Below are 8,852 nucleotides of genomic sequence, written 5' to 3' on the forward strand. Positions count from 1 at the left end.
TTGTGTTAATTTGACTCGTAACTTCTGCACCGGCAAGGAGGAAACGCCGGGGTGAGCGCGGTGGCGGCAAGATCTAAGAATGGCGCTACTTTATATATATATAGGGGCTTTAGGCAAAACTAAAGCCCCTATATTTATAAAAGTAGCGCCATTCTTAGATCTTGCCGCCACCGCGCTCACCCCGGCGCTTCCTCCTCGCCCTCTCTTAGCCGCCTCCTGTCGCCCCAGCCTCCTCCGCTCCCCCATTGGCCAATCCGTGTCACGTGGAAGCTCGCGTCACGATTTTGTATATTTTTTTCTTTCCAGCGCGCCCCGACTGCCATTCTCGGGCCTGTGCGACGAAAGTGCTGTACGCACAAACGGATCAAACGTGTTAGGGACAAGAACTTCGTTGTGATGGCATGCTGCTGCGCCTTAAGTTGCCGCAACCGACAAGGCGAGGGCAAAAGGCTTTTTTTGTTTACCATCCGGCGTGCGCAAACGCTTGCTGCACACTTGATATTTGCGCCGTCTCGCATCGTCGCGTTGCTACTTCCAAAACGGCATTATTAAGACCAGTTACTGACTGACGAAGCAAAATCGCGCCTCAAAAACGTCTCCGCAGGGCGCGATCGAAGTTTTCCTCGGATTTCCTCTGGTAGCGCGTTAGCTGTCGTCTGCCACGGCAGGCCCGACGCAGGCACTGTCGATATAGCGCCTCGATCGCGCTGGTCGCGCCGAGCACGATAGTGGAACGGAGGAGGAGGGAAGTGGATGGCGCTACTTTTATAAATATAGGGGTTTTAGGCAAAACGCGCGTGGTGCGCCGCCGGCGGCAAAACGCCGCAGCTGCAGGGCGGCCACACCAACCGGCGGCGCGCCGCTGCGGCAATCACGTGACAGACTAGACTCTCTCCCCCCTTCTCGAGCTATCCGTCAGCTCGGTCCGGGAGCTGACGCGTGCAGATGATAGTGCGAAGCGGGTTTCCGGCTAACACCGGACGCGATTACGAAGCGAGCGGTCGGGCGGGTCCGCATGAACCAGTTTCTCGCGCGCACGTCATGGAAGCGGGCCGCTCTCATTGGTCTCCTTCATCCGCGGCACGCGGCAAACCGCAAAAAAATCGGTCCAGGAACGATCCCTGCCGCGGCAAGAAAAACCTGTTTCGCGGCTGCTTTCGCGGCGCGCGTCTTGCCGCACGCGTTTTGCCGCTAGAGTGTGCGTGCCATAACGGGGACGTGGACTTAGCGCTGCTCGCTACCCGCTGTTGCTGCGGTGCCGGCCCGTGTTCATGCGAAGCGTGCCGCTATAGACCCTCTGTTGCGCGCTCGTCTAGAGAGGCCAACAATGTCGCACTCTGTTCGCGCAGCTAATCAGACCGCTAAGCACGACTGTGTTGGAACGCGAGCAATTTGGCACTTGCGTTGCGGGCTGTAATTAACGATTCGCAAGGGCGCACAAGCGAGCAACACGGCGAGGAAGAGCAGGGAGCGCGCGTACCTGCTAGCAGACTAACCGGAAGTCGTAGGTTCTTGCTCGACCAATGGGCATCGTCACCGACGCTGACATAACCAGATTCACCCTGCTGAAATCGTGAAGACCGCTGGGGATACCGGAAAGGCCACAAAAGGAAGACGGCTTTCTTTTTTTTTTTTTTGCGCGCCCGCGGCGCGTAGCGCTGCAGCGTTTGGCATCGTTGATCGTGACGGCATTCTGAACTCGATGCGCGTGTTTACTTGAAATGTTCAAAAAATATCTGAGGTGGTTCAGGGGCCCTTTAACATAAAGGGCGTGCGCTGTCGTTGTTTGGTTTGATGACATTTGTTTGTAGGCTGCCATTTTCAAAATTCTAAGGAATAATTTTTTCAGGAATGTAAGTCCTGTCCTGGTATGAACAACTTTAGGGGTAAAATTGTGTGGCAATATAACCCGCATATCATGTGTCCTATAGCATGGCACATAGCATATATCTACTGAAATATATGAGGAGTTTCACACCGACGGCAAAAATATCGCTATAAAATGCCATGTTCGCTACGCATATAGCGTTTATACAGCGAAGCTGTATAAGGCTACGTTCTGGCGGATCGCGTCCTTAAGAACGATTTTCGGTCGATTTGCGTGGTGGTTTCCCGCCAGTTGTGCCTTAGCACAGATGTCAATATGAATGATGAATGGCCCATTGTTATACCCCTCGCCACCGCCGATGCTTCTTTCGCAAGCGTCGCGATATTCGGCGGCGGCACGTGCCACCCAATCGTTGTGCCTCTGTCTCGTGACGTAGACATCGCGCTAGCGCTGTTTTCAGCGGTTGCCCTTTGGACTCGCCATGTGACGGACGCTCGCTTAACCATATACTGCACGTCTTCCAGGATCCTGACAATGCCGTGCAGTGTGCCGCGGCTAAGCACGCTGTGACTCATACGCTAGTCTATGACGATGGGGCGGACTTGGCGCAGCAAACGCACTACTTGGCCATCACGGCGGGCGAAAACAAGACGCCAATCTGCTTGCTCTTTGACGCATATGCCGAAGACGCTTAATAGAGTCAATAATTATAATATATAAATTCACTGTAGTAATATTCACTAAAGCTGACCAACCATGACCACAGCTTCACTGGCTTCCATCTTCACAGTAGTGGAATGGTTCTGAATTTTCAAATTAAACATATGTTTATTTTAAAACCACATCCTTTATAACGGCCAAGCAGGCCATGCTATCGACTAAACAAGGCAACAAACTCTCTCTACTTGTACAAAAGTGAATTGTGCCTCATTCAGCCATTGGCAGATGCGGCTGCATATGACGGTTCGGTGCAAGGGGGAGCCTTGGTAAATTCGTGATACTATTGCCCAATACTTCATAGAGGCTTTCATCGCAATGAAAAATGTCACAGTTTCGCCCTAAGGGCGAATCAATGAATGCGATAGCAACACAGCAATGTCATACGAAGTAAGGTGAGCGGCCTTGGTAGCAATATGAATTGTAGTAAACATGAGCTGATTAAGTAAGCAGGTGTGCTGCGGCGTAAGTAGACCGACATAAAGAGAGACTCGATGACCACGAGAAGGCGCGTGTGAAACGGTGGTGTTGATGAGAAGCGCTTACCGTGGGCAACGCGTGCGAAAGGACACACCTGTAGTGCTGCACTGCCGATCTGGGCAGCATTGCATGTGTAGCGTGCGTTGGAAAATGTGGCCCGACTATTACTAACTGAATGAACAAGCGTGGTGTGAGCGCGCACAAACAAACATGAATAGATCACACTGAATGACTGCAGCCAACGACTGTCAAAACGCTGGCAGCGGGCGAAGGTATGTGCGGTCTATCGCTTCAACGGAAACTGAGCGGCGAATGCACGGCGCATAAAGGTCAGAGCCGTGTGGAGATAAGAGACGGTGCGGTAGAACGAACGACGAGCGCGGTTGTTGGCAGCGTAGAAGTGCGCCCCCCCCTCCCGCTCCCTCCGGCGCTGGCTTCCCGCTTCCTTGCGTGCGCGTGGGAGAGATCAGAGACTGTGCGGACGAGCGACGAGCGCGGTTGTTGGCAGAGAAGTGCCCCCCCCCCCCCCTGCTCCCTCCGGCGCTGGCTTTCCGCTTCCTTGCTTGCGCGTGGGAGATTGAGTGCGTTCGCTCTCCGTGATAGCGCGCGTCCCCGCACGCTTCCGCTGGGGCATACGGTGCGCGGCGAAGATTTTATGTATACGGAACCTCACGGCGACGGCGACGCCGACGCCAGAAATCCGGTTGAAGTGTCCATATAATTGCTATCGCAATAAAAATAGCATCATGTAGCAGCACTCAATCCGTTTTCTTGCTTAGAGCCCAGCTCTTAGGCACCCGTTCCTGCGCAGAGCGTCGGCGTGCCTCGGCGTGCCTCGTAAAGGAGCGAACGAGTACAGGATACTTCATAGAGGCTTTCATCGCAATGAAAAAGTACCATCATGTAGCAGCACTCAATCCGTTTTCTTGTTTAGAGCCCAGCTCTTAGGCACCCGTTCCTGCGCGGAGCGTCGGCGTGCCTCGGCGTGCCTCGTAAAGGAGCGAACGAGTACAGCGAAAGATCAAAGTGAACGAGCAACGCCGCGGGAGATGAAAGAAAGCACGAAGCGGAAAGCGGAGGGGAGACCGCCTGCGCATGCGCTGAGTTGCCGCATAGGTGATCTCATCTGCGCGTCCGAGGGGGGAGGGAGGGGGGGGGCAGGGTGGCGGGATGTATCATGTCAGCTGCTGAGGTCAGTCTGGGGTGCCAGCGTGTGTGACGGGGTTCACGGCTCTGCAAGAGGCGATGGTGAGTGGCTACGAAGGCTCGATGTGACCCTCCCGTTTGTGTTGTCGCCGCTGACAATGGTGGCACAATTTCTCCGCGACGAAGGGCCGCTGTCGTCGTTGGTAAAACGACAGCGAGGGAAGAAAAATGTCACAGTTTCGACCTAAGGGCGAAGCAATGAATGCGATAGCAACACAGCAATGTGACACGAAGTAAGGTGAGCGGCTTTGGTAGCAATATGAATTGTAGTAAACATGAGCTGATTAAGTAAGCAGGTGTGCTGCGGCGTAAGTAGACCGACATGAAGAGAGACTCGATGACCACGAGAAGGCGCGTGTGAAACGGTGGTGTTGGGTAGAAGCGCTTCCCGTGGGCAGCGCGTGCGAAGGGACACACCTGTAGCGCTGCACTGCCGATCCGGGCAGTATTGCATGTGTAGCGTGCGTTGGAAAACGTGGCCCGACTATTACTAACTGAATGAACAAGCGTGGTGTGAGCGCGCACAAGCAAACATAAATAGATCACACTGAATGACCGCAGACAACGTCTGTCAAAACGCTGGCAGCAAGCGCATATACGTCGCAGCGGGCGAAGGTACGTGCGGTCTATCGCTTCAACGGAAACTGAGCGGCGAATGCACAGCGCATATAGAAAAGGTCAGAGCCATGTGGAGATAAGAGACAGTGCGGTCGGCGAGCGACGAGCGCGGTTGTTGGCAGAGTAGAAGTGCGCCCCCCCCCCCCCCCCCCCCCCCCGCTCCCTCCGGCGCTGCCGTCCCGCTTCCTTGCTTGAGCGTGGGAGATTGAGTGGGAAGTTCCCCTTGCGCCCGATTGCAAGATAGGCCTTTGGTGCCGGAGCGCAACGTCGCCCCGCCTCCCTCCCTCCCTCCCTCCCTCCCTCCCATACCCCCACGCGCGACGGTCGCGTTTGCTTTCCGCCGTGCGTTCGCTCTCCGTGATAGCGCGCGTCCCCCGCACGCTACCGCTCGGGCATACGGCGCGCGGCGATGATGTTATCCATACGGAACCTCACGGTGACGGTGACGGCGACGGCAGAAATCCAGTTTAAGTGTCCATATAATTGCTATCGCAATAAAATGTAGTACCGTGCAAGACTGACTGTGCGGCGAGGATGGCTACGATATGGCGCCAGAGTGGCGCGCGTGGTCTGTATGGAAACAAAGCGCTGCATTAGCCGAGGTCTGTCGGCGGCGGCTGCTGTGAATCGCGCCCACGCGTCACCCACCCGTTGACTCTCGCGATCTCCCGATTATCGAGGCGGTAGCGCCACACACTTCGCTGCGTTTGCTATGTGCCGCACGAAACAGATTGCCCGCGCCAGCTGCGCTACTCACAGCGTTCTCTTCCTAGTTTAAACCGTGCACCTTATATAACCATAATGCAAAGTATTGATACGCAAATAGAAAACATGTATAGAGCTGCGCTCAAATTTCGCATTAGGGTGTACCGTAACCGTCGGTGAACGCTTTCTGAACGAATTCAAGCTTTTATCGAATGTAGGTATGTTTTATCACTGTACAGCCGGTAGGTTTCTTTCGTCCCTGTGTTGGGAGTTATCCTGAAATCTACGTGTCTCTCGTTATTTGTATGTGTGTAGAGTATGACTTCTGCACCCTTAATTTTTTAAAGAAATAATTTTAATTGGAATATACTTATTTTCCCGTGTAATTGACTTTGTATTGTTGTATTGCCGTTGGCCATTTTTGAAGATAGCGGCAACACGGGACCGATTCACTTCCCCGCCCTGATGACAGCGTGCAGATGATAGAGAGCCTACACGAACTCACTGCACATATCTGAGAAGATTCATGTACAAGCACACAACTGCGGCTTGTGTATACTATTTAGGGTTCGAATTTCGTGTTAGCCCAAACCCGACAATATCAATATCAATCGAGCCGGCGTAGCATAGTAATGAAGCTATAACGCTTCTTTTAGTGGATGAAAATAAACATTAAAGCTTTTTTGCCTCGTTGACAAAACCATTCGGTCTTCTAGACATTGCTAGTGACATTTGAGAAGTTATGAAATTTTGTGAGAGTTGATTACAATCTAATTAAAATTACACCTGGCTCCCACTGTGTGCCTTTTAGCGGGTGTGTGCACTGAACATACGTCTCTTTCCCGCATTTCTAATAGTGGTGCGACAGTTCTTATTAGGCACGCAGTTGCTTTGCTATTGGTACAGATGTTGCGTTGTATAAAGGGCCATGCCGCATGATAAACCAAGGCGAGCTTACTTACAAGATTATGATCGGTGTCAGTGGCCTGCTAAGGTATTACTAATAGTTGCTCGGCTAGTCCGTTCATACTTCTTGCGGTTGGAAAGGTATCAGAAAAAAGACTAAACTACACGACAGGAAAGAACGTCATTCACACCTAATTTCATTCAGACACAAATACGCACGTTTATAAGGTTGCACAGATTAGATATACTGGACTTATTTTATACGTACTTTTTATCAGAAATCTTTCTCGCGTCTTTTCTACCGCATAAGCCTGCTAAAGTGCAACTGCCACCTATCCGCATGCCTGAGAAGATGCGTTATGTCCTCACTTTTCTCAAAACCGCCACATTGTTTGTGATGCTTGTCTTCTCGTAATATTGCAGAAGGCGCAGCGATTGGCACGCAGCTCGCCTGCTGCAGCCCATCTACATCAACAGAGCCCGATTGGTCATACCGGACCACACTATCCATTCTGTTCGTTTTTTTTTCTGATTAGGTGTAGGTCACAAAAGAGCGCGTAATTCAAGCGCGCGCCGCGTGTCACGCAAGCCAGCGAAAGAACACGCCGGCCCTGCGGCAACTTCAACAGAGGGGGAGAGTGCATACGCCTCAAACAGCAATGCGAACAACGGCGCCGAAACGTCTAGAAGAGCCTCGACGAAGCGACGCTAACCGGCTAGAGAGAGAGAGAGAGAGAGAGAGCACGCGCGCGCCGAGACACCTTCTCACCCGGCGAGTCGAGAGAGATAACTACAGCATGAGCGTGCGCCAACAGCATGAGTCATCACCCCCCCCTCGACAACACTCCTACAGCGGCGGCCGAAGGTACGAGAAAAGCCTCGAAGTTTCCCAGGCTTTGGCCATGCTACGAGATCACGACTCCGATAAGAATGTTCGAGAACGCCTGTGGAAGCTATATAACCGCCGTGCGAGAATCGTTCAGTGGAGTTCGGGAGTTCAGTCCGCACCGGTGAAGTGATGAAACGTGAAGACCGAGCGTCTGCGGAAGAAGGGGATTCCCCGGCAAGCTAGTCGACGAGTTCCTCGAGCGTCTGCATTTCCGGAAGAAGTTCCTTCTTCGAGCGCCAGCTCGCAAAACGGCGGCTCCAGGCTCGGGTACCGGCGACCGGGTGTCCAGCTACCGTGTGGACCCGGTCGGAGATCCAGCTCGTGGCTGGGCTTTCCTGCGCACCAGCGGCCTGCTGTTCTAGCGGCCTGGTGCAGTGCTTCCTGCTGGGACCGGGACGCCTGAACTACCAGCCTGCTGAGCGACCGGGTGTCCAGCTACCGTGCGGACCCGATCGGAGATCCAGCTCGTGGCTGGGCTTTCCTGCGCACCAGCGGCCTGCTGTTCTAGCGGCCTGGTGCAGTGCTTCCTGCTGGCACCGGGACGCCTGAGCTACCAGCCTGCTGAGCGAGCCCGAGGACTGGCGACCGGGCGTCCTGCTACCGTGCGGACCTGGTCGTGGATCCCGCTCGTGGCTCTGCTCTCCTGTGTACCAGCGGCCTGCTGTGATAGCGGCCTGGTGCAGTGCTTCCTGCTGGCCACCGGGGCGCCTGAGCTACCTGTCCGCTGACCGAGCCCGATGTTATAGCGGCCGAGGCGTTACAGGCCAGGCGTTACTGGCCAGCTACAGCAGTGGCCTGGTGTTCTACCGGCCTGCTGTTTTCCTCTTGCTTCCGCGTCGCGACAAGGTGCGGCGCGACAGCAGCGACGTAGCCACAACGACGCTCCACCGTCACAACCACCGTCACGGGCACCGCAACGACGATGCACACGGGCGAGTGTTGACGCACGAGTGCTAGGCACGTGTTTTATATGGAAGGACAACTTCCGAACTATAGGCCACGTACATGTGTATGTAAATCGTCTGTATCCTGTTAGCGTGTCTGTTTAAAGTCTGTGTTTCGTGTAGGAAGCTTCCGTCTGCCGTGTCATTATTAAACGGATCCTGGGCCCAACTGGAAACACCGGCGAGTTCGTTGTCGTTGTTTCCCTCATCACAATCTTCCGTCAAAATCTTGGATCACTCGGGCCACTTCTGTACAATGTCTTTTGTCAGCTCTCCGTCGCGGGTCCTGCGAACAACTCGTCTCGGAGATACGAGAAATGCACCACCATACGATCGCAAAAGGACACGACGTCGTGTTTCAGTGGCTGCCGAGTCATTGCGGTATCACCGGCAACGACATCGCCGACGAAGCTGCTAGGAAAGCACACGAAGGAGCAAATCTTGTTTCTGTACCTTTATCGAGGACTGACGCAGCCCAACACCTAAGCAAGCTAGCGCTAACTATGACATTGGAGAAGTGGCATACAACTGAATTCGCCCAACACTGGTTGCATTCTCT

The sequence above is a fragment of the Dermacentor silvarum genome, chromosome 2, assembly GCF_013339745.2.
Source record: "Dermacentor silvarum isolate Dsil-2018 chromosome 2, BIME_Dsil_1.4, whole genome shotgun sequence".
Classification (NCBI taxonomy): Eukaryota; Metazoa; Arthropoda; class Arachnida; order Ixodida; family Ixodidae; genus Dermacentor; species Dermacentor silvarum.